Raw genomic sequence first — 23,123 nt, 5'->3', positions numbered from 1 at the left:
TCTTTGGGCATGCTACCTAATCTCTTTGAGCTTCAGGTTCACCATCTGTAAAAAGGAGATAATAACACCGACCTCACACGGTTGCAATGAGGGTTAGATGAGATAATACATGTATAGTGCTTATCACAGTGCCTGGCACAAAGTCAGCAGCTCTTTCCATTAGAAAAGAGTACAAAATTACATCACTTCTTCCTATCACTTCTTAATATAGTCTTAATATTAGTTTCATTTTCCTCTTTTCTTCCTAATAAATTGTTCTAGAGTTAGGCCTTCTCTGACACTAAAAAACTGGTTATCAGTTAATGTCATGTTTAAAGAAAACAGTATGAGTGTTTTATTTTAGGTCAGATATTACATAGGAAGATACACTTGAAAAAGATCCACAGATACTACATATCTATAACACAAGTTAAAACTGTTCCTGTGTATGTTTGTGTGAATATGTGTTGGGGGGGGCGGCGGGAGTGGTGCCAGGGTTGATATGCTGTAGAAAATCAACTGCACAAATCACACATAGCTGGTATATCTAATTTTTCTCCATGTATGTTTTGCAGATTTGCTTTTTTTCCATATGAATTTGTTTAGCTTGTTGACTGCAGTCAGATAAATTGCCCCTTCCCCCTTCTCTTTGTCAACTGCTCTGCACATATAAGACTATGGTTTTCAATTTGGATATTGGAAGAATCAAATTCCTGCCAAGAAAAGAAACTACAGACCGTTGGATGTCAACATGGATATTGAGGAACATTAGTGTTGTTCCAGGAACTGAGGCTAAAGGGCCAAATGCAAGCTTACCTTTTGAGATAAGGGGGAGTTCCAATGATGAACAGACACAAGAGAAATCGAATAGAAGTGGAATCTGAAGAAATGAGTAACTACCTCTCAAAGACAGATGGCAAGTCCTTTCGGAAAAAAAAAGACAGCAAGTTTGACAAAACCAGACTTCCTTAGCTTTGAAAAAGACAAGTAACTTGGAATTTTAAAGTAAATTAAATGTTTCTCACAACTTAATGCAGCTGGGCAGAAGTGGACACAAAGGCTTTTACTGAAAAGCCATTTTAAGAGAGGTTTGTTTGGAAATACTCTCTCATCACTCACTTTTGTCTTCCTTGCTGGAATTTCTCCACTCGAAGCTCGACAAACAAGTTGTCATTTCTTTGGCATTTATTATAATATTAACCATACATGCAAATACATATACAAAAATAATGCATTAAAGACTTTGGGAAAAATACATTTTCTATATGTATTTTAATTATTTTAATGACTAATTGTGAAAAATTTGAATGAGTATCAATAATTTTGATTTAATTTTAATGTGTAAACATCATTGTTAAAAAATATAGTTTCACCGAGGTTGTTATTATTGATACTATAACCCCCAAAGGGTTCATTTGCAAATTCAATGTCTTTACTGAATCCAATAAATAACTGTAATAGTAATAAACCAGAGAGCAGACTATGGAGGAGGGGCTCAGATGCCTGTGAGGTGTTGTTAACTGGTAGCACGGAACACAGCCTTTGAAGAGATATCAGATTAAATTAACTCGTTAAGAGATGCACAGAGTTCACAACTTGATTATCAAGCTGTCTGATTCCCTCAAAACAATAGCCTTAATTTAAACCAACCATATAAACTTGTCTTCATTTTCAGTTCTTCCAATTATCAAGCAAACAGTTGAAAATTGTTGACCACAGATTTAATCAGCCCATTCAGGCTATTGTTTCAAGTTTGGATCTGCTGCCTGGTTTTACCAGAACAAAGTAAAAAGATACTCTCAGTAACTTAAATGTGAAACCATTTCGTTTGCTTCTTTATTTAGGACAGTATAGAAATACTATTTTCTCCAGTATAAAATGGTAAGGAAGAAGCTGAAACTAGAAATCATAAATAAGAAATTAAACGCAAATTCTTCATAGTCATTTTAGAATTATACTTAACAAACATTTCCCTTGCAGTGGGGGGGCATCTTTTAATCTAAGTTACTGCTGACTTTGTAGAGTGTGTCCTCTTGGCAGGAATATATTATTAAATCATTTTGATTTCTGTTGATGGAGTATTCTTAAATTCTTCTCAACAAGTCATGTTTGCACAGCAATTTATAATGTAGCATTAAAAAAAGCTGAAAAAAATTATATACACGTATATACCCACTCATATGTATATATGTATCTAAACATATATGTCTGTATATACATATGTATGTGCATATACATATATGGGGCTTCCCTGGTGGCTCAGATGGTAAAGAAACTGCCTGCAATGTGGGAGATCTGGGTTTGATCCCTGGGTTGGGAAGATCCCCTGGAGAAGGGCATGGCAACCTACTCCAGTATCCTTGCCTGGAGAATCCCATGGACAGAGGAGCCTGGTGGACTACAGTCCATGGGGTCGCAAAGAGTTAGACATGACGGAGCGACTAAGCAAACACACATACATTATAGTTTGGGAGGGGAAAGAGGGATGGTAGCTTTAGTATAATTTAATCCTCAGAATATGGTATTCATTTTAACCATCAATTCCCAGGCATTCCACCTAAGAAAATATGGCAAAATAAACACAGTTTGGCAAATGCTGATTTAGCTAATCAGTACCTTTATAGTAACTTCAAAGATTTAAGTTTTTCAACATGTCGCAAAATTTGCGTCATTTTGTCTTCTCTCCAGAGTAAAAAAGCATTTTCAGAATCTCAAAGCAGCAGCCATTTCTTTTTGTCTAGAATCAAACATCACCCTAGACATTAAATACAAGGCTTACATTAGAGATATTTGTACCAATTATCATCAGCTTCTAAGAAAGGAAGAACAAAATATACCCTAGAAGAGAGAATTGGGAGAGTGATTAAAATGAGGGGAACTGAATCTGGACCCAAAGTTTATTTTTTAAATTACATGTTAAAATATTACTATAAAATCCACAAAAAACTAAAGTTGCCAGATACAACTTAGGGAAGCTGCTTCCCATGTTAAAATTTCTAACTTGATGAAGGACTGACACTGAATCTGAGTCTAAAGGGAAATTACAGAGTAAAAGTCCATCCTTGGCAGTTATATTGGAATCATTATTTTTTATAGCTTTTACCACCTTCTCTTTCATTTTCATTGAGCCTGACCTATACAAAGATGTCAGTCACATTTTCACTAATTCAGTAGCACTGACTTGTCTCTAGAGCTACTTAAAAACAACTCTATCTATTTTTTTGGCTGAATTCCACTGTCTTTTTTTTGTCCAAACCTATCCCAGTTCTTTTATGACAGGCTTAATCCTGTACAAAGAGAACAAACACCGGAGCCTTTCATAGATTACTCAGTAATACTGTGCATATTAACCGAGACTCAGGGCAAGGAGGGCAGGTATTCAATATATATTTGGTGACTTACAGACATTTCTTATATTCTACATTTGATGAGTAAAAGTAGGATGAAAGAGCTCTTCACCTCTGCCTCCCTGTCAGCCAGTAAGCATATTTAAGCCACCCCTACCCTAAAAACAACAACAAACTCTTCCTTCCCTTGATCCTATTTCCTTGTTAAGTTCCAACATTTCTCATTCTTAATCATCAAGTGTCTCAAAAAAGCAATCATTACCACTTTCATGTCCCAATTTTTCATTTACTCCTCAACCCTCTGCGAACTGGTTTCTGATCTTTAAAAAGTCACCCATAACATTTAAAATACCAAAACCAGCGGCCTCAACTTACATAATTCCTTTGATATTGGTTGATATCCCACTCTCCTTCTAAAAACTTTCTACTTTGCTTCTGTGGCACAAAGCGATTTCTCCTCTGATGCTCTCCTTGGGCTGTGCTGGACCACTCCTAGGCGTAAGAGACTGACTCCCAAGGCTTTACTCTGCTATTGTCTCTGCATTCTAAACAAGTTTAATCCAACTTTGTTCTAGGCTTTTCTGTCCAGCTGTTTTAGCAGCACTTTCATTCAACATCATTTCATACTCCTGACTCCTTATGCTTCATCCTCTGTTATTTCCCACCCTACTGTAGCACTTGAAACTCAATATTAAAAAAACTAGGATCATGGCATCCAGTCTTATTCACTTCATGTGAAACAGAAGTGGAAACTGTGACAGATTTTATTTATCCTTTATGCATGAAAGTGAAAAGTGAAAGGGAAGTCGCTCAGTTGTGTCCGACTCCTAGCGACCCCATGGACTGCAGCCTACCAGGCTCCTCCATCCATGGGATTTTCCAGGCAAGAGTACTGGAATGGGTTGCCATTGCCTTCTCAAGAGAAGCCCAAAAAAGTAATTAGAAAGGCTATGTGACTATTGTCTTTATTTGTGTAATCATTCCCATCAACAGGACTTTCCCGGATAGCTCAGTTGGTAAAGAGTCTGACCCGACTGAGCGACTTTCACCTTCACTTTCTCATCAACATCCTAGGTATATTTAACTTTCAGCTTATGCCTCCCATTCACAATTTTACAATTCATTTCAATGTGTGCCTTTGTTCACTGCAGGAAAAAAATAGCCACCCACAGGTTTTCTTCCAACATATGGTACATGTGTACATTTACAACTTATTTAAAAATCAGTTTTCTTCTTTCTTGATATGACCATTTTAGATTTGTAAAAACCAATTTTTAAATTCTTTACTATATAATTAAATTCATCCTATAATAATGTGAGCTTTTTTTCTACACATGAATTTTTTGACCACTCTTTTGCTGCTAGAAGCACCTCACATCCAGCCATCTCAAGACTTTTAGTTACTGTTGTTGTTTTTCTAAGATGTCCTCTTTTGTCCTCTGTTCATAGGTAACATTGTTTTCTGTGTCTCATGGTCTATCAATATCACTTGGTAAATACATAATACTTACATAAAGTACATACCCTCAGGACTACAACAATATGATAGATGTTAAATCTTACAGCATTCCTACAGCAATATGTCTCACTTCTTAGTTTGAAAAACAGACACACAACTGTCAGGGTACTTAAACAACATCCATTCAATATGTCAGCAACCAAGTCCCCTGTATCTCTCGACTACCTTCCTTTCAAAAAAAGAGGAAAAATCATTTTTGACCTGGTTTGAAATAACATCTAACTAAAACACTGACTTTTAAACTTTTCAGCAGCAACAAATAATAAGAAACACAGTTTAACATCCTAAGTATATATGTGTATAGATCTGAAATAATAGTCTCATCAAAAATATTTAAATGTATTATATGATATATTTTGATGTTTTCTTGCTATATATTCTATTCAATTTTGTTTAAAAGAAATGCTAGTCATAACTTCCTAAGTGGATTTCATTATGCACTAATGACTCGCTGCCCACCACTTGAAGACTGCACTGATAGAAAAAATAGACTTATCACATGCCACAAGGTAATGGTATTAACTCTGCTAATAGTAGGGTAAATCTTCATTAATTATGAGGCCACTAGTACAGACTCCAGTAATTGAATCTGAACCAGCGTGAAATATATTTGGGGATAACCTACAAAGAAAGGGCTTACTAAACAAAACACGATGTCAAGAAGATGGAAGGGGTATTTAACCTCTTAGAACAAGATACCTCTAAGGTTTCTGGATCATTATTTAAATGCAGCTGTGTTGCTAATTATAAACGCATGTTAATATTCAGATCAATGGGACATCTACTCAGAAGAACCTTGTTTTTCTTAATCCAAACCATTTTGTAAATCAGAATATTATATTGAATCTGAGCTTGAAAAACTTGAGTGTATCTTAACATTCAAATGCAAGAATGCTCAACAATAAAATTACGTTGTAATTTTTTGTTTAGTTCATCCAAGTCACTTTTTTGTTTATAAATGTGTTCGAGGTATCATCTAATAATAACAACAGTAATTGGTATACAGTTCATTTGTAGAGTGTTTTAAACTTCAGAAAGCTCCTTTAATTTTGGAGCTGGTGATGACCAGCAATCTTTGGATTACTGAATATTTAAAAAGCATATAATGACATTTTCCAGACCCAAAAATGAAATTTAATATTTGGTGTGCTCTGCCTGTGACAGATGACTCAATCCCATGAAGAAATCCAGGTGCCTGGCCTATTATGATTGCCTGTTTTTCAGAGGTTGGGTCCACCCCTGCCATTCCCCTACCAAATTTGGAAGATATGAAAGAAAATTTCAAGGTAAAAGACTAAGCCAAGTTCTGAAGGGGGAGTGTCCCAGAACCCCCTTACATGGAGGTATCTATTAAGCAACTTAGAGCAGATGTTTATCCTTTATAAACATTTAACATTTTTGCAAATTGAAGGCTTAAGAAGCTAAGGGAGTGAAGGACAGGCCAGGAAGTCAGGGATTCCTGGATGTGAACCTAATCTTGGTCCTACTCTGCTTTTGCTCTAAATCAATGCCAAATGCTTCACACCTCAGCTGCTTTATAGCAGGCAAGAATTACACTGCGGACGAAACCGTTTCCTGAGAATGTCTTAGGTTAAATGGTTAATATTACAGCCCTCAAAGATACTTCCTTTCACAAGAGGCAAAGCATTCTTCATACATATTATTTACCTTCTTTATATTAGGAAATTGAAACAGAATATTGGTGTCCTGCTTAACTGACCTTGAAAAGAGATCATTCTTTCCATCCCTAAATTCTTGTCCACTTCACAATGAATTGGTTATCCAACCAGTTAGGAAATTCAATCCTGTGATCTTAAAGGTTTTTAAGGGCGCTGTAACACCTGTGAGTTGACCATTTAGGCAACTAATACTGGGCCAGCTCAGGGCCCTCATCTTTCTCTGTCCTCTCTCCATGGGTCATCAACCTGAAGGAAATGCCCTCCTCATCCACGTCTTGATTGGGTACCCTCTTGGGAAAGTCAGTTGGTCCTGGTCATGAAAAGAAGGTCCATTTTTCACACCACAAAGCAGCACCTCCATATCTGGCTCTGCTTGCACTGCTTTGGGCTCTTCAAAAGGCAGACAATGTTTTCACTTTCTCCCCACCACTTCACGATAAAAGTGTCCTGGTCCCTTCGTGGCATTTAATGAATGGTCTTCTCTCCCTGGATTTGGACCGTTGGCCTTTCCGACCAGTCATTAGCTGGCAGGAAATGCCCTTCTCAGCAATCACTATTCTGTAAATAGAGCTATAAACTTTCGAATGCCCCTGCAACCCCAGACCCTAAAGCTGCACGTGTGTGGGGGTGTGTGTGTGGGGGGGGGCGGATCTTTATTGTAAAAGCACTGCCTTCCAAATTAAACTCAAACCACATGATACAGTTCATAAAATATACAAAATATGCAGTCCAGTGACAGATTTACTGTGGCCCTACAGAATAAAGCCAAAAAAAATCATCTCTATACGGAAAACACTGCTACTTTTGACCCAAATAGCCCCTAAACAGGAAGCGAAAAGCAAATAGGCAGCTGTGGCCTCACTAAGTTATGAAGGAGACCAGGGCAAACGGCATTTCCTGTCATTGCTTGTCACCATTTCTCAGTGCCTCTGTCAGAACTGTTTTCATAGATGGCTAAAAATATTATGGAAATTTCTTTGGGGATAAGATGGAAGGCAATGAGGAGAGCTGTTAGATGATCTAGGCTTGAAAGTGAAAAATGTAACTTTTACCAAAAAATTTCCTTAGGACTGGTCACACAACCAGTCACTTGGACTTCCGCATTTTAATGAATACAGGAATAATAGACCACATAAGAAAAAGTAAAAAGTAAAAGTGTTCAGGATCAGACATTAGATAACCTAGATGTTTCCTGTTCATTTCAGGTCAGTTTTCAGAACAATTTGCATACACCTGATGAGTAAGGAGAGAATTGCAGACTATAATCTCCCAGAGAAGAGGAACTAGCGTCTTCAATTTGGTTTCTCTCTCTGTCTCTCACCAGCCCACAATATGACCTGTGTAACCTCAAAGTATGTGCAGGTATGAGAGGTCTCTAAGGGAATCACATTTGAGATTCTTCACTATTGTCAACACACTCTTCACACCATACGGAGGGATTCCTGTCTTTTTTCCAGAACTGTGAAATGCCAAGCCCTGTGTCACATTTCTGTAGTCTCTCAAATTCTCAATCACCAAAGATCTTTGGAGGGGAAGTTTCAGCTGGAAAGTACAAGTGTTTTGCCCTCATGTTACTGCTACACTGAAGCTCTCGGGATGTCCAAATGAATCCCCCAGCAAAACCAGGTTTATCAAAGAAAGAGGATTACTAAACGGTAGCAGGGCAGCTAGTTGGCCAAAGTTCCACCAAACTCTTTCTCCAAAAAAAAGGCTTTCCCTTGGGGAGACTGTGAATGTGATCCCAGCCCAGACCCTGGCTTCAGAAAGCCAGCAGAACACTTATAGACACAGTCCCTTCCTGCGGCTGCGGCCATTGCTACAGGCATTTATGAAACAGATCAGAGTACCCAGCACCTCCTCGACCCCCATGGTTTTCTACATTTTGAAGCTCTTAGACATAAAAAGTAACCCTATAATCTGTATATTTTTCACCTCATACTTCTGGGTGAGTTAAGAAGGTTTTCTTCATGCTATCCAATCACTTAGGAAAGATGCTGACGTGAACAACTTGGGAGTTTAAATTTTGCTCAAAATCACCTCTGAAAAGAACCCACTCCTCTTCTCTGGGAGCCTCACTGATAACAGATAGCAAGGACGGGGAGACACATCAACGTGTTTGTTCTTTAACAAAAATATTGGGCCATTTATGGAGTGCCTGCAATTCGGTGGACAAGAGCAAACTCCAGTAGGGTGCTGAGAAGGAATGTGATCTCTGCCAGCGTGCCGTGCATCTGGTTGAGTGTGTTTCTATATATTTTAAATAGAACTTGGAAAAACCACTACAGCGTACATGGATCCAATCATCATAAAGCAACCACCCTAACATTATGTGACAATCTCATTTTCTCAGTTTGTAAAGCAAAAAAAAAGTGAGAAATTATACTACGGGATATATGTCCAAATTAATATGCTACATGGTACTTTTGTTCTGCTTTGTTTTCCTGCGTGAAGGCTGAAGACTAAAAACAAAAGTTGAAATGCAAGCTCTCTGGTTCTTCCACTCTCATTTTTTGCTAACAGGCCAACTGCCCCCCACCAAATAAAAACACAGCCCCTTGTTTGGTTTCTTCATGCTGCTATATAAGGAGAGACTACAAAAGCTGTACCTAAAGCCTCATGGTCCTCTGAGCACAAAAGATGATTGTGGTGGATCTGAAATGGCACTCGTCTCTTCCACTGAGTGGACTTTGCTTTCTGGATACAGTAAAAAGAGGCGCTATTCACACCTGTATCTTGGTAAATAAAAACCTATGCAAATTCACCCTCTAAATGGGCAATCAGTGCTTTGAGTGAAAATGAGACAGCTCTCAGTGTCCTTTCGGGGTTTTGTCTGACTTCATCACTTTCTAAACTATACATGACACGAGGCATCTGAGTCACGGTATTTCTGATTTTGTTCCTTTTTTTTTTTGAACATGGTGAAATGGTTTGAAGGACTGTTTCTACATAACTTCTGGTTGTGGACTGATTTCTCTGCGATGTGCTGGGGATACACTAAATGCAACTACAGGTGACAGGAAAAGAGCAGCTGGCTTTCAGGCTACTCCTTGAGGTCTCAGCCCAAAGGCTGCCACTGCCTGCTTTTCCCTGGACTTGTGACAGAGCTGCTACCATGGCATCAAGCAGGATATCCTGTTTGTTGTTGTTGATAATTATTTTGTCAATAAAAAATAGATAACGCTACCTGAAATCACAGGAAGGCTGTTCATAAAATAAAACAACAAGTTAGAAAGAAAATTCTCCCATTCACTTAACCAAGTTTTACTGAGAACCCTCCCTGTAGCTCAAATGGTAAAGAATCTGCCTGCAATGCAGGAAACTGGGGTTTGAGCCCTAGGTTGGGAAGATCCCCTGGAGAAGGGCATGGCAACCCATTCCAGTGTTCTGGCCTGGAGAATCCCATGGACAGAGGAGCCTGGCGGGCTGCAGTCTGTGGGGTCGCAAAGAGTTGGACACAACTGAGTGACTAACACTACTACAAACTACTACGCACCAGGCAGTGGGGATATAAAGGAGACCCAGGAACTTTGCCTAAGAAGGAGTTACTCGTACGTTCAAGGAAACCTGAATAAGCCTCAAGAAGCTAGTCTCCAATTTCCACACCAGTTGCAGGCGATGCCAAGGAGCTCGAGATTCAAAAAAAACTGGTGGGGACAATTTTAAGCTAATTTAAGTAATCCACATTGGAAAACAAGATCAAGCAAACTGTCAGTCTCTAGGATGCTCCCATGGCCTTAAGGAGATCACACAGCCTGTCAGAAGTCTAATGCCAACCTCCTGCAATTCTGCCCAGACTGCCTTTCTCAATTGGAGGCCCTTTCCTTCTGGGCCCTTCAAGTTCGTCCACTGTGTGGTCATAAAACTAACCTCTGCCTAAAGTTAGAAACAAATCACTCCTTCTACTCATGAGCCTATGTAATGCTGATAGAAGGAGGCCCTAAGAATAGACATAATATTTTAAATAGCATGCCTAATTGATTTCTAAATCTCTATTAATCAGTCTCCTTTTTTTCCCTTAACACTTTGGTCTCATGGCTATCATGAAGAGTTCTGGGGTTACTATGCTTGAGTTTCCTGAAAAGGATCATATACATATAGAAGGAGAAAAAAATATATATGTATGTGTGTGACATGTATGTGAATATATATAACATACATGTCATTACACTGTACATGTTATATACATTCACATGTATATTCACTTACATGTATACACCCCTACACACACACAAACTTAAATCAAGCTTCCTTTCATTTCTGCTTCCTCCTGAGTTCTAATCAACATATTCTAATTAACTGACTGGAGTTCAACATACAGAGCCTTGGAGAGACATAGTGTAATGCAAACATTTACTATAGTTTATTGTGAAGTTTTTTTCTTTCATTCTTAGAATTGGAGGAGTGCTGTAAAAATAGGTATTTTTCTCTAATCATCTGGGAATAAATCAATGCACGGTTGTATAAACTGTCCTAAGATGAAGACTAATTTGTACATTGTGCACATGCGTGTGCTTCCATGTGCCCAGACAACTTGGGAGTACCTTTATTTCTCAAATAAAAATAAGGTCCTTCTTCCCAGTTGCATTATTTCCCCATCACTCTTTTAAAAACATATTCACTCAACTTAATACCAAGAAGAAGTAAATTATGGTTTTATATTGTGTCTTTATTAGAATGATCTGGGAAAAAAAACTTTTCTGACTCCTTTTAGGTAAAACAGATAGCATTAACACCTGATAATGTAATTGATACCTTATTTATCCTAATTCTCAAAGTTGTCTTTCCAACACTGTCATTTGGCTGTCTTGAAGCAATATATAACCATTCAGGAAGAGCAGGATGCTTCAGAACCAGATTCCTTAAGGTCTAAAAGCCTACGTTAATATGGCTCTATTTGCTTTCTTTTGGGTCATAATTTGTGTTTGTTTTGGGTTGGTCAGCAATTAAAGGTACTTGCTCCCAAACAGTTTATTCTCTTAGAGGGAAAGGGCCCATGTCATTTCATCTGAGGCACAGGTTTCCTTTTATTTTTGAATCGAGAGCTCTGTCACATGGAGCGAGGGACAGAAAAACCCCCGAAAGAAACAAAACTTCTGATTTCTACGCTCCTGACATCACATACATTTATAAAGGGAGAAAAATCCATCTGTTGACCCTACTATACTGTTATAAGAAAACTCAACCGTATGGAGCACCTTGACAAAGTCAAGGTGTGTGTAGCCTGCATGCTCTTTCAGACACTTGATAGTTATAACATGGCAGTGACCATTATCTAACTTTAATTACGGGATCAAATTACTTGTCAAACATGGACTGTAACTTATTCTTGTCTGCTAGGCTTCAATCTCTGTTTGTAATCCTATCAGACAGTGTGATTTATTTCAAAACAGAACAATTCTGCCACCTTCCTGAAAGGACTGTGCTATTAATAAGCAGGATAAGTGTACAGTTTTCGGAAGGAAAATCTTCATCACAGTAGGACTTTTTACTCTTTTCTTCCCTTCCCTTCCTTCTCACATATAAAGACATTTGGGTGGAGAATAAAACTGTACTTCCAACTACACTGTCAGCATCTGCACAGCAACCCAGACGCAGCCACTGTTCCAGCACGTGCAGTACCGTACAGCCTCCAAAGACAAGACCTTTCTTTCCCCAGGCTGCTGTGATTACTTTTTCATATGGCAGAGCTGGGCAGATAATAATACACCTACCGGGCAGAAAGATGAATTACACAAGAGCCTAGCAGTGCAGTGAGAAGCGAGGGAACCCATTTGAGGCAAATATAATGCAGGCAATGAAGGGAAAGAAGGTTCTAAATGACTTCAAATGTTGAGGTTCTTCTAGCCGGTGCGCAAAAAGCAAACTATCTTCTGTTTAAATTAAAAGCCGAGCACAAAATCTGCTCCTCTGTGAGTTTACCAACTACTCATTTTGCTTTTTAACTCAACATGTATTAAGGACCTAATTTGTGCAAAGCATTGCTTAGGTAAAAGGTAGGTGTTGCTGCTGCTGCTGCTAAGTCGCTTCAGTCGTGTCCGACTCTGTGCGACCCCATGGACGGCAGCTCACCAGGCTCCGCCTTCCCTAGGATTCTCCAGGCAAGAGTACTGGAGTGGGGTGCCATTGCCTTCTCCGAGCTCTTTCTCTACAAAACCCAAATCTAATGAACACAATCACACACACAAAACATATTCTTAAATACCTCACCCTTGAGTTTCTTTTCTTACTCTGACCTCCTTTCTCTTCTTTCTCTGCTCAGATAAAAAAAGTCTAACAGGGGACAGAGAATACTTAGGGGCAGGAATTAATCCAGCCTCCCCCACTCCCTTGTGCTGTTTCTGCCGGACATATGCTTACGCACTCTATGTGTGACACCACATAGGACTGGGGAGTCAGCACTAACATGCGATGCTTCCTAACTGGAAAAAGCTTACATTTGAGCAGGAAAGACAAGCACATAAGGAAAAGGTACAGTAATTGCTACCAAACAGAGAGAAAAAGAGAAACAGGGAAGGAAAGAGAGACAAAAAGAGAGAGAAACTGATGGCTGGGGGGGCTTAAAAAAGAGTTCCTGAAAGAGATGGCAATGGAGTTGAGATGCGAAGAATGGAGAGAGTTTGAATCCACAGCAACTACAGGGAACAAAAGAAGGCGTGAATAAAAGTCCTGGAGGGCAAAGAGCAAAGGTGAGGAGCAAGTATTTGACCCGGAGCATGAGCGGCAACTTCAAAGAGGAACGGATGCTTATCTCTACACTTCAAAGGAGGACACCTTGAAAGCCAAGTCAGGAAGCTGAGAAAGTCTTCAGTCAGCAAGCGGGAATCACTGAGGGAAACGAGAATGGTGGACAAGGAAATCTATCATTTCATCTTTACCTCTCACCCTATCCTGTCTACAATGTACTTCTAGTCATCCTGACTCACCCAGGCTGGGACAAGCTGCTATATTTCCACACTATAACACATATCATCAAATTTATCAACTTTTGTAAACACGGTTAATGTCAAAGACTAAATACATGAAGCCATGATAGTACATCATTATTTTTTTATTCCTAGCACTTAGCATAATATCTACCACAGTGTATCTCAAAGGCTACACATTAGAGTCACCAGGGAAGCTTTAATTAAAAAAAAAAATACTGAATGCTCAACCACCACCCTAGACCAATAACATCAGAATTTTTGGAAGAGGTGTTGATATATTTTAAAAGTTTACCCATGACTCTAATAGGCAACCAGGTTGAGAATTAATGATTTAAATCATAGCAGGTTCTCAATAAATGTTAATAAACTGGATGGATGAATGGACAGATAATGATGGAGGGACGGGCGAGGAGGAAAAAGCAGGGCTATTTCAAAAAGGCACTAGAAGTCTAGAAGACAGTCATGTCAAATGGGATAGAAAAAAAATTGATCTCTACTTTTTCACCAACTAATAAGCTGTAATTTCTGACTTCACACATTTTTAAAAATAAAACTACAGAGAAACACAAAGATGGTATTTTTCCTTTGGCCTGGGCTTAATCACCCTCCCTTCTTCCCCTGCACCACTGTGCACCACTGAGCATGGGTGTGTGTAGACTCCCATGTAAATGCAAATAACTGCTTTTATTTTTTTCCTTTCCCCAAAGATGTACGATACCTGTCATCCAGGTAGGTGTAGGAGATTACCAAAGAGAATTTGGACACCAGCTCGGAATCATAGGTTTCATCTCCCATAAAAGGCACCTGTTGTGAAACGCCTGGACTGGACAGTCGAGGGGAATCATTAAGGCAGCAAAGGAAATTAGAGAAATGAAGTACCTCTTAGAAACAGAGTGAAACATGCAGTCACCACCTCTAGCCCAGCACCATATCAATTCTCTCTCAAAATATTTTTTTTTTCTGACAAACTCCTTCGCTTATGTTTTCATACAAGGTCTCCAATCTCATCAGTCTAGGAAGCCACTGAATGTTTAACTGGCAAAATGTCTTCATAATGTCTCTGACACTAGTTCAGCTTGTCTATTCTGGCCCCAAGGTTTAGCCCCCCACCCCATGCCACCCCCACTCTTTTCAGGATACATTTGCCCAAAGTCATTCAGCAACAAGGCAGCATGTCAGGAAGCAGAGCTTCATGAACTGGAGTCTAAGGATGTAATCACTAAAAACTGGAGAAGGTCCTTTCTGTCATCCCTGGTCTCTTGCACAAATGCAGGTATCTATTTCTCTACCTGCAAGAGGAACTCTCCCTTCGGATGTGAAGTAATGAACTTCCCCGAACACTTCTGCCACCAATAATCTGAAAAATGGATTATACAGTAAATTCCACCGCAAACAGTTCAGTTCTTTCTAGGTGCACCACAGCACCTGGACAGGAAAACTGCAGCATTTCACACAGGTGCAAAACGATCTCTTTACCCCCACCACTCCTCGGGAGCTTGCTTATTTTAATAACAGAAGAATCTGCCAGGCAAGTTGCTCCTATTGCTTTGGGAGAAGTCAAAAGTGGACAGAGGTAGAATAATATCACCTGGGTTATGGGCAGAAGCCCTTTTAGGCTATGTTTAGGGAAGTTTCAATAAATATGAAAGCATCTCCCTGAAGTATTACATATTGAGAAACATTTTAAAAACAACTTTTAAAAGTATTTAAACATTAAGGACTACATTTCTCATAGGCAAAATGGAAAAACGTGAATATAACTAGAAAAATTCGAGGGCGCTGGTAAGCTCCATGGTCAATATGCCTTTCATCAGAGGGGAAAAACCTCAGGTAAACTGTATTAAAACACTGACCTCTAGTCATTAGTACAGCTATTTCAACAGTCCACTCTCCAACCATTACACCAGTAACTACCCAAAGACTTATTAAACCAAGGGGTCAACATAGTGAAAAATTAGCAATCATTTCAAAATTAAATCTTGCAAATTTTGTTTTAATTGGTGCTTTCCCGTCAATTAACCTGTGGCATTATGCTGTGAGGATTCATACCCAATTTAAAAACACCAGCAATTTAGGAACATCTGAAAAAAAACTTTTGGAAAACACACTATCTTAATTACAGCAACAATAAATTCACCCTCACTGTTGTATTAATCTATACCAACTAATGGTCAGCAGACAGAAAAACACACAGTAGGTCTACTAACGATAAAACTACACAACTGAATCACCTGAATGTTAACTTGGGTTGCTGGTCTTGATTTAATTTCAGTTTCTAACCATAAAAGCTTATCGTGTGAACGCTAAAAATGAAAATTCTATTTTCAAGAGTCTCCTGAAATCTACCTTCAGGCCCTTTCGGATGCCGAATAGTAAAAGCAAGCTGCCTAAATGTGTTGATCCGCAGCGGGAAGAGAGACCAGACCGCGCAGCAGGAAAGCTGCCGCACTGCCCACGTTACCGCACCGCCCCGGGGACGTGAGCGGCTAGAAGCTGTTGCGGATGGTATGCCATAAAAGAAGTTCCTTTCGATGACAAAATAGGCATTATATATGCCATACAGATATATAAAGGACGGAGAAAGAAGGAAGCAGAGAAAGAAGAAGAAAGATTAAAGCCCCTAACGTTAACAAACAAAGTTGTAGGATTACTTTTCCTTTTATTTGCCATTTTGAAAAATAAAGTTTAAAAGGCATTCGATTTCGCCGGCGCCCTAGAAAGGCAGCCACGCTCGGCAACCCCAACTTCTCGCCGGCCTTACCTTCTGCGGCTAGCGCGAACCCAGGGGCTAAGGGGTCCCGCTCTCAGCGGCGGCGGGGGCAGCGGCGGCGGCACATGCCTTCTGTTAGCGACAGAAGCAAAAGCCGCGCTGCGCGAGGTGGCCCCGGTGCGGGGAGAGCCTCTAGCACGGGTGGCTAACCAATGCCGCCATTTTAAAGCGAGGCTCCTGAAATCATTAGATATAAGCAAATTAAAGCCCGCCCCACCTACAGAACTTCGGGGCTGGGACGGGCAACCCGGCTCCGAGTCCGCCGCGGTGGGGTAGAAAATGTCAAGTGAGAGACGCACACCACAGGGACTCCCGGACGGAGGCGACAATCCCTCCGACCCCCTCCTCTCTCCCCGCCACCCCCCCGGGCTCGGGCGAGCCTCCTCGCGAGTCCTGAGAGGATTTTCTTTTTCTCCACTACTCCGGGACCCTTCCCCGGGGCCCGCTGGCGGGCTGGGGGACAGTGGGGGACCGGGGCCGGCCCTCCCCGCGCCTCCCGAGCGCTTGGTTCAGTCCACTTGGAGCACACCTCGCGCTCCCCGGCTCCCCGGTGGCGGCCGACTGTTGGGCGCGGGGCTCCGGGCCCGGCGAGCGGCTGCCATGGCAACCCCGGCCCAAACCCCGCCCGGCCGCAGCCAAACGCGTGCCCTCCGCCGGCCGGCCGGTCCTCGGCAGCGCCCGCCGACCCGGCGGCCCTCGCGGTGCCCCGCGCCCAGCACACGCGCTGCGCGCCGAGGGCACGGCGCCGGCAAGGGGACTCCCGGCGCCCCAGCTGCTCAACTCCCGCCCAACTCCGGCGGGCTGGGAAGCGGCGCGCTGCCCCGCCCGGCCAGGTAGCGCGGCGCGCCCCGCACCGGCCCTGCCGCCGCCGCCGCCCTCACCTGGCCCGGCGCGCGCGGCTCCCAGCTCCGGACGCGGCGAGAATCCAGCGGCGTGCGGCCCCCCACTTCGCGCCCAGCCCCGGACTCTCTGTCCTCCGCCTCCTTCGCTGCTCCCGGAGAGCGCCAAAAAGTCGCGCTCCGGATCCCGCGACACTGGCACTCCGATACTGTAGCGCTGTGTATATTCTTTGAGTCTTTCTTTCGCTCACGGGTCTCGTGGAGCGGAGCGCGGGCTTTATTCTCAGGGGGTGTGGCGCCTCTTCCCCCAGCCCGCCGGCCCAGCCCCCACTGCAAGGGCTTTTTGCCATTTCATTATTAAGGGAGGGGGCTGGGGCAGCAAATCATAACGCTCCGGCTTTACAAAAGCGAGAACAAACAGAACTTACACCCTGACCCAGAGGGGATGCGGGTGGGGGTAGGGGTGGGAATGGGGGTGGGAGTGGGGGGGGGAGGGAGGCAGCAAAGTTTTCAGAGCTGCAGGACCTGAAGTACCAATGAGAAATGCAGTGCGGTTCAAAGCTGGACGCTTCTAGTCACTCTGGATATAAGATGAAATACATAATTCCAAAAATGACCTTAGTCAATAAATACATCGGCCTACTGAAGGCAAAATACATATATATTTATATCTCACCAACACTCATCAGCTTCCTTCCTGAGTCCTCTTTTTTCTATAAATTCTTTATTTCCCTTTAAAACCCTGATCTCAGAAAGGGAAATGTTGGTCTGTACGAATAGTCCCCCTCTTTAACGGAGTTTAAAGGGTAGGAGGAGCCCTAAGGTAGAGTTCCAGATACTTTTGAATAACAAGTGGACAAAGCAAATGCAATTATATATTTTGATTTTTTCAAAAAATGTACATCTGGATAGCTAAATTACAAGTTTCTGTTTAATGCAAGTGTGATAGGAACACCAGCTGTTCCTTAACTGGAGCCCAACGGTAATCAACGCATGCTTTTATTTAATCTTAGGAGGACAATTGTAGCCTGAAACACACGTATATGCAGGGTCCTCCGTGACAAGCTCATAGCAATTCATGGGCTGCTCTCCTGCCATGAACTGCTTCACCCCGGTAACAGAGTTCCACATGCCCTGCAGAAAGTGCAGAAGCGTCACAGGAGGTATTCAAGCAGCAGTTAAATCGAAGAGTGGGGTGAATTCTCAGGCTAATTACATTTTTAAAAATTCTACCGGACTGATCCAAATAGAATTCTCCAGCTAATATTAGGCAAGAAATCAATCTCTGTTAAATGTGAGATAATAGGAGCAGAATCATAATGGTTAGAAGAACACTGGCACAAACTGCCCTTTAAATAATTGAGAAAAACCCTCTGTGGCATTTGACAAGCATTGTGAAAGTTATCAGGACAACGTGCCGGATGGTGTCTGATAGGTTTGTAATACTGAGTAGAATCCTAAGCATGAGTCAAACAAAAGGCAGAAGTTTCTAGTTATTTGAAAGGAAGGAGGGGGGAAAAAAGAGGCTTTCATTCCTAGCCACCTTTCCCCACCTCCCTTCCAACTTACAAAATGACCTGCCCTACTCTAAAAGTCAAATTTGGCTGATGTATAGGAAGTGGCTTTTGCAGTCCAGAGACTAGAAGTAGGAGGTGTTGGCTACCGCAGTAGGCTGGAGAGAAGGGCAAGGCTGAATTATATAACTCTATACCCAATGATCTAACAAATGAGGAACTGTTATCACAGCGAGTCAACAAAGGACTCTTTATACTAAACGTAACTTGGGTCAACACCGGTTCCCTTACCTCTGCCCACCATTGCAAACCACATCTCCTATGGGACACTCTGGCTTTCCCTAATTCCACACAAGCTGGCTTGATATTATTGTTACTGCCTGGCTGAAATAATTGTTTTATCATGAATTTCAGTTCACAAATAGAACAGCTTGGTGGTTCTCTGGGTAGCACAGCTGCAACTGTCTCTTGCTGGAATTTCTGACTTGTGAAACTTGCAAATAAGACTTTGTTATTCTCTCTTCTCCACCCTGAAGGGAAGAAATACCTTATAAACAAATTTGACCCTGGTAAACTGTCCTCCTTTTATCCAGGCTGGTGTAAACAATGAAGGTAGGCAAATTTCCACGCTACAGGTTCATCAGGGAGTGTTTTCAAAAGCGGTAGGAAATTGCTGTCCCCTCCCTTCAGCATTTTAAAAGGGTCCATTTGCTGTCAGGGGTAGACGCACCTTGGAATTACCTTCCAATTTAGTAGAGTGGGTAGAAACAGACAACCTTTTCTTTTGTTTTCTTTTCTTTTCCTTAGGCTTGAACAGGGGCATGACCTGGGAAAAATGAAGTTGCATACTCACTGATCCACTAGATGAATTCTTTTTTTTTTTGTTTTGCTTTACAGGGAATGTTTTATTTATTTATTTTATTTTTTTATTTTTTTAAAGAAATTTATTTATTTTAGTTGGGCTAATTACTTTACAATATTGTAGTGGTTTTTGCCATACATTGACATGAATCAGCCATGGGTTTACATGCGTTCCCCTTCCTGGACCCCTCTCCCACCTCCCTCCCCATCCCATCCCTCTGGGTCATCCCATTGCCCCAGCCCTGAGCATTTGTCTCATGCATCGAGCATGGAATGGTGTTCTGTTTCACATATGATAATATACATGAATTCTTAATGTATGTACATTATAGTCTCTGAATACTTAACACTTCTTTTCCCCTTGCATTTTGGGCTAGCCTCAGAACCATTAGTCCTAATGGATCTTCACTCTCCCCCCGTCAGTCAAATAGAGGTGAGTAACCAAACATTTAAACACACTTAGGGAACATACTCTCTGTATTCTCACAATGTCTTAACATTACACATACAGATGTAAAAGCTAAGACTGGAGGTAAGGATGTAGAAGCCTCTCAACTGGCATGTTCTTCCAATAAATCTAATTAACTTTGACTGATACAGGAAAGAATTCTAAAAGTTATGTAATGGTTTAGTAACAAAAGGATTATTGTAATCCACCACCGAACGAATGTTGCTGTATTTTTTTAAAGATGCTGAATAGGTAAAAAGTTAAACTCTCTCATATATCAGTGCACCATGCTTCCGAGGGATTTTTGAACTCTCAATTTATTCTATCAGAATTATGTTTTTACTCCTTTGCTAAGTCACATAACTCATTATTCTTTATAAAAGATGGTCAGCTGATACTGCTAGAAAGGCGGGCAGAGTCATGCTATGCACAGAAATGTGAAACATCACCTTCCTCTTTTGAACTCGTGTAATAATCACCTATTATTATTAGCAAATAGTACTGTTTGCTGCTGCTGTGTTCCAGCCTACAGCCCACAACACTATTTGTGGTGTCTCCATACAGAAGTCTCTGGCTATTTAAGGGTGGTTGAAGGGCTACAAGGAGAAGAGAAGGTTGTTTTGCAAAAACACTCATAGAACGTGTTGGTGTGAAGAACCTAAAGTCCTGGGCTAGTGTCAATCGAGGAGCCATTATTCTCTCTAGGTATGTAGAGTGTGTGCCTTTCCTGCTGAGGCTTCTTATCCATAATGCCTGTTGGTGCAAAAAATGGTTCCTTCACATTTATTTCGCGGTTGGAATGTCTGTTTTCAGTAGCCCAGCATTCCTCTCAGTCACCCTTGGTCTTAATTTGCCAAATATTAGAGAGTAAATGTCACTTTTTCCATATGCCCTCTTTTGGATATCAAGGGTCATAAGATTAGGGTATTTACAAGGCATCATTTGATTGTTTCACTATCTTTTTGGTTTTGACCACAGGATAATTGTATTCTTTTTTAATGAATTAGTTTTGTTCCTGTGGAATCTGATGAAGGTTTTTTTTAAATCACAACTGACTTTACATATAATTCTTTGTTTTCAACTATTCTGAAAGGGTTCGAGAAGCATTAGCTGTTACAATTTACCTGCTTATCTTTGTTTCTAATTAAAATGATAGAAAATTAATGATTTGTGAATTGAGACATATGGTTAACTTGTATATTGTTGACTGGACATAGGTTGAGTTTATAATTTACAGGGCATTGAAATCGCGGTGTATTCTGTTCCCAGATAAAACCCTTCTATTAAGGATATTCATTTATTGCTTAAAAATAGATTCTGTTGTTTTAAAGCAATCACTGTTGATTTTTTCCCCCTGCTGTGTCATCAAACTGGAAAAAACAGTTACCAGTTTCAGCTTGAATTTCCCATGGTATTTCACATGCAAGATCCTCTGCAATTTAATTTGTATTGTTTATGCGTCATAGGTATTTCTTCAATTTATATTATGATTTGGTACACATGCACTCACAAATATGTACATTCCAAATGGGCATTCTTTTTTTTTTTGGTATATCAGTATCTCCAGATGCACAGGTGATACTGATCACTAGTTTATTCCTCATTAAAATTAGCTCATTTTCCAGTTGATGTTGAATAGCTGGAGTCCCGGAGAAGGCAATGGCACCCCACTCCAGTACTCTTGCCTGGAAAATCCCATGGACCGAGGAGCCTGGTAGACTGCAGTCCGTGGTTTTCACTTTCATGCACTGGAGAAGGAAATGGCAACCCACGCCAGTATTCTTGCCAGGAGAATCCCAGGGACAGCGGAGCCTGGCGGGCTGCCGTCTCTGGGGTCGCACAGAGTCGGACACGACTGAAGCGACTTAGCAGCAGCAGCAGCAGCAGCGAAGGGCTACAGGCACTCTGTCTATCAGATCTAATCCCTTGAATCTGTTTGTCTGATAGACAGACTGCCTGAAGAACGATGGACAGGAGGCGGTGATCAAAACCATCCCCAAGAAAGAGAAATGTAAAAAGGCAAAATGGTTGTCTGAGGAGGCCTTACAAATAGGTGAGAAAAGAAGAGAAGGGAAAGGCAAAGGAGAAAAGGAGATATATCCCTCTGAATGCAGAGTTCCAAAGAATAGCAAGGAGAGATAAGAAAGCCTTCCTAAGTGATCAATGCAAAGAAATAGAGGAAAACAATAGAATGGGAAACACTAGAGATCTCTTCAAGAAAATTAGAGATACCAAGGTATCATTTCATGGAAAGATGGGCACAATAAAGGACAGAAACAGTATAGACCTAACAGAAGTGGAAGATACTAAGAGGTGGCAAGAACACACAGAAGAATTATACAAACAAGATCTTCATGACCCAGATAACCACGAGGTGTGATCACTCACCTAGAGCCCGACATCCTGGAATGCAAAGTTAAGTGGGCTTTAGGAAGCATCACTACAAACAAAGCTGGTGTAGGTGATGGAATACCAGCTGAGCTATTTCAAATCCTAAAAGATGATGCTGTGAAAGTGCTGCACTCAATATGCCAGCAAATTTGGAAAACTTGGCTGTGGCCACAAAACTGGAAAAAGTCAGTTTTCATTCCAAGCCCAAAGAAAGGCAATGCCAAAGAATCTTCAAAGTACCACACAACTGCACTCATCTCACATGCTAGCAAAGTAAAGCACAAAATTCTGCAAGCTAAGCTTCAACAGTACATGAACCAAGAACTACCAGATGTTCAAGATGGATTTAGAAAAGGCAAAGGAACCAGAGATCAAATTGCAAACATCTGCTGGATCATCAAAAAAGCAAGAGAATTTCAGAAAAACATCTATTTCTGCTTTATTGACTATTCCAAAGCCTTTGACTGTGTGGATCACAATAAACTGTGGAAAATTCTGAAAGAGATGGGAATACCAGACTATCTGACCCGTCTCTTGAGAAACCTGTATGCAGGTCAGGAAGCAACAGTTAGAACTGGACATAGAACAACGGACTGGTTCCAAATTGGGAAAGGAGTACGTCAAGGCTGTATATTGTCACCCTGCTTATTTAACTCATATGCAGAATACATCATGAGAAATGCTGGGCTGGATGAAGCACAAGCTGGAATCAAGATTGCCGGGAGAAATATCAATAACCTCAGATATGCAGATGACACCATCCTTATGGCAGAAAGTGAAGAAGAACTAAAGAGCCTCTTGATGAAAGTGAAAGAGGAGAGTGAAGAAGTTGGCTTAAAGCTAAACATTC

The 23,123-nt window shown here is 41.1% G+C and overlaps 1 protein-coding gene across 9 annotated transcripts in view; it reads right to left on the bottom strand.

Annotated features, from left to right (window-relative positions):
• MBNL3 (muscleblind like splicing regulator 3) overlaps positions 1-17,310 on the bottom strand; it is a 102,262-nt gene extending 84,952 nt beyond the window's left edge. For 6 of the 9 annotated variants that reach the window (XM_081567217.1, XM_081567213.1, XM_081567219.1 and 3 more), the window contains exon 1: positions 17,102-17,310. The gene's annotated coding sequence lies outside the window, so the exon portion shown is untranslated. Of the gene's footprint in view, positions 1-16,211; positions 16,391-16,749; positions 17,020-17,101 lie in introns of those variants that run through there. The other 3 variants (XM_081567215.1, XM_081567221.1, XM_081567216.1) reach the window with 2 other exon arrangements.
• Between the last annotated feature and the right edge of the window lie 5,813 nt (positions 17,311-23,123).

Source organism: Giraffa tippelskirchi, chromosome X (assembly GCF_054371585.1).
Source record: "Giraffa tippelskirchi isolate mGirTip1 chromosome X, T2T-mGirTip1v1.2.pri, whole genome shotgun sequence".
Taxonomy (NCBI): Eukaryota; Metazoa; Chordata; class Mammalia; order Artiodactyla; family Giraffidae; genus Giraffa; species Giraffa tippelskirchi.
The sequence above is the reverse complement of the archived record's forward strand: the minus strand, read 5'-3'. Positions and strand labels throughout refer to the sequence as shown.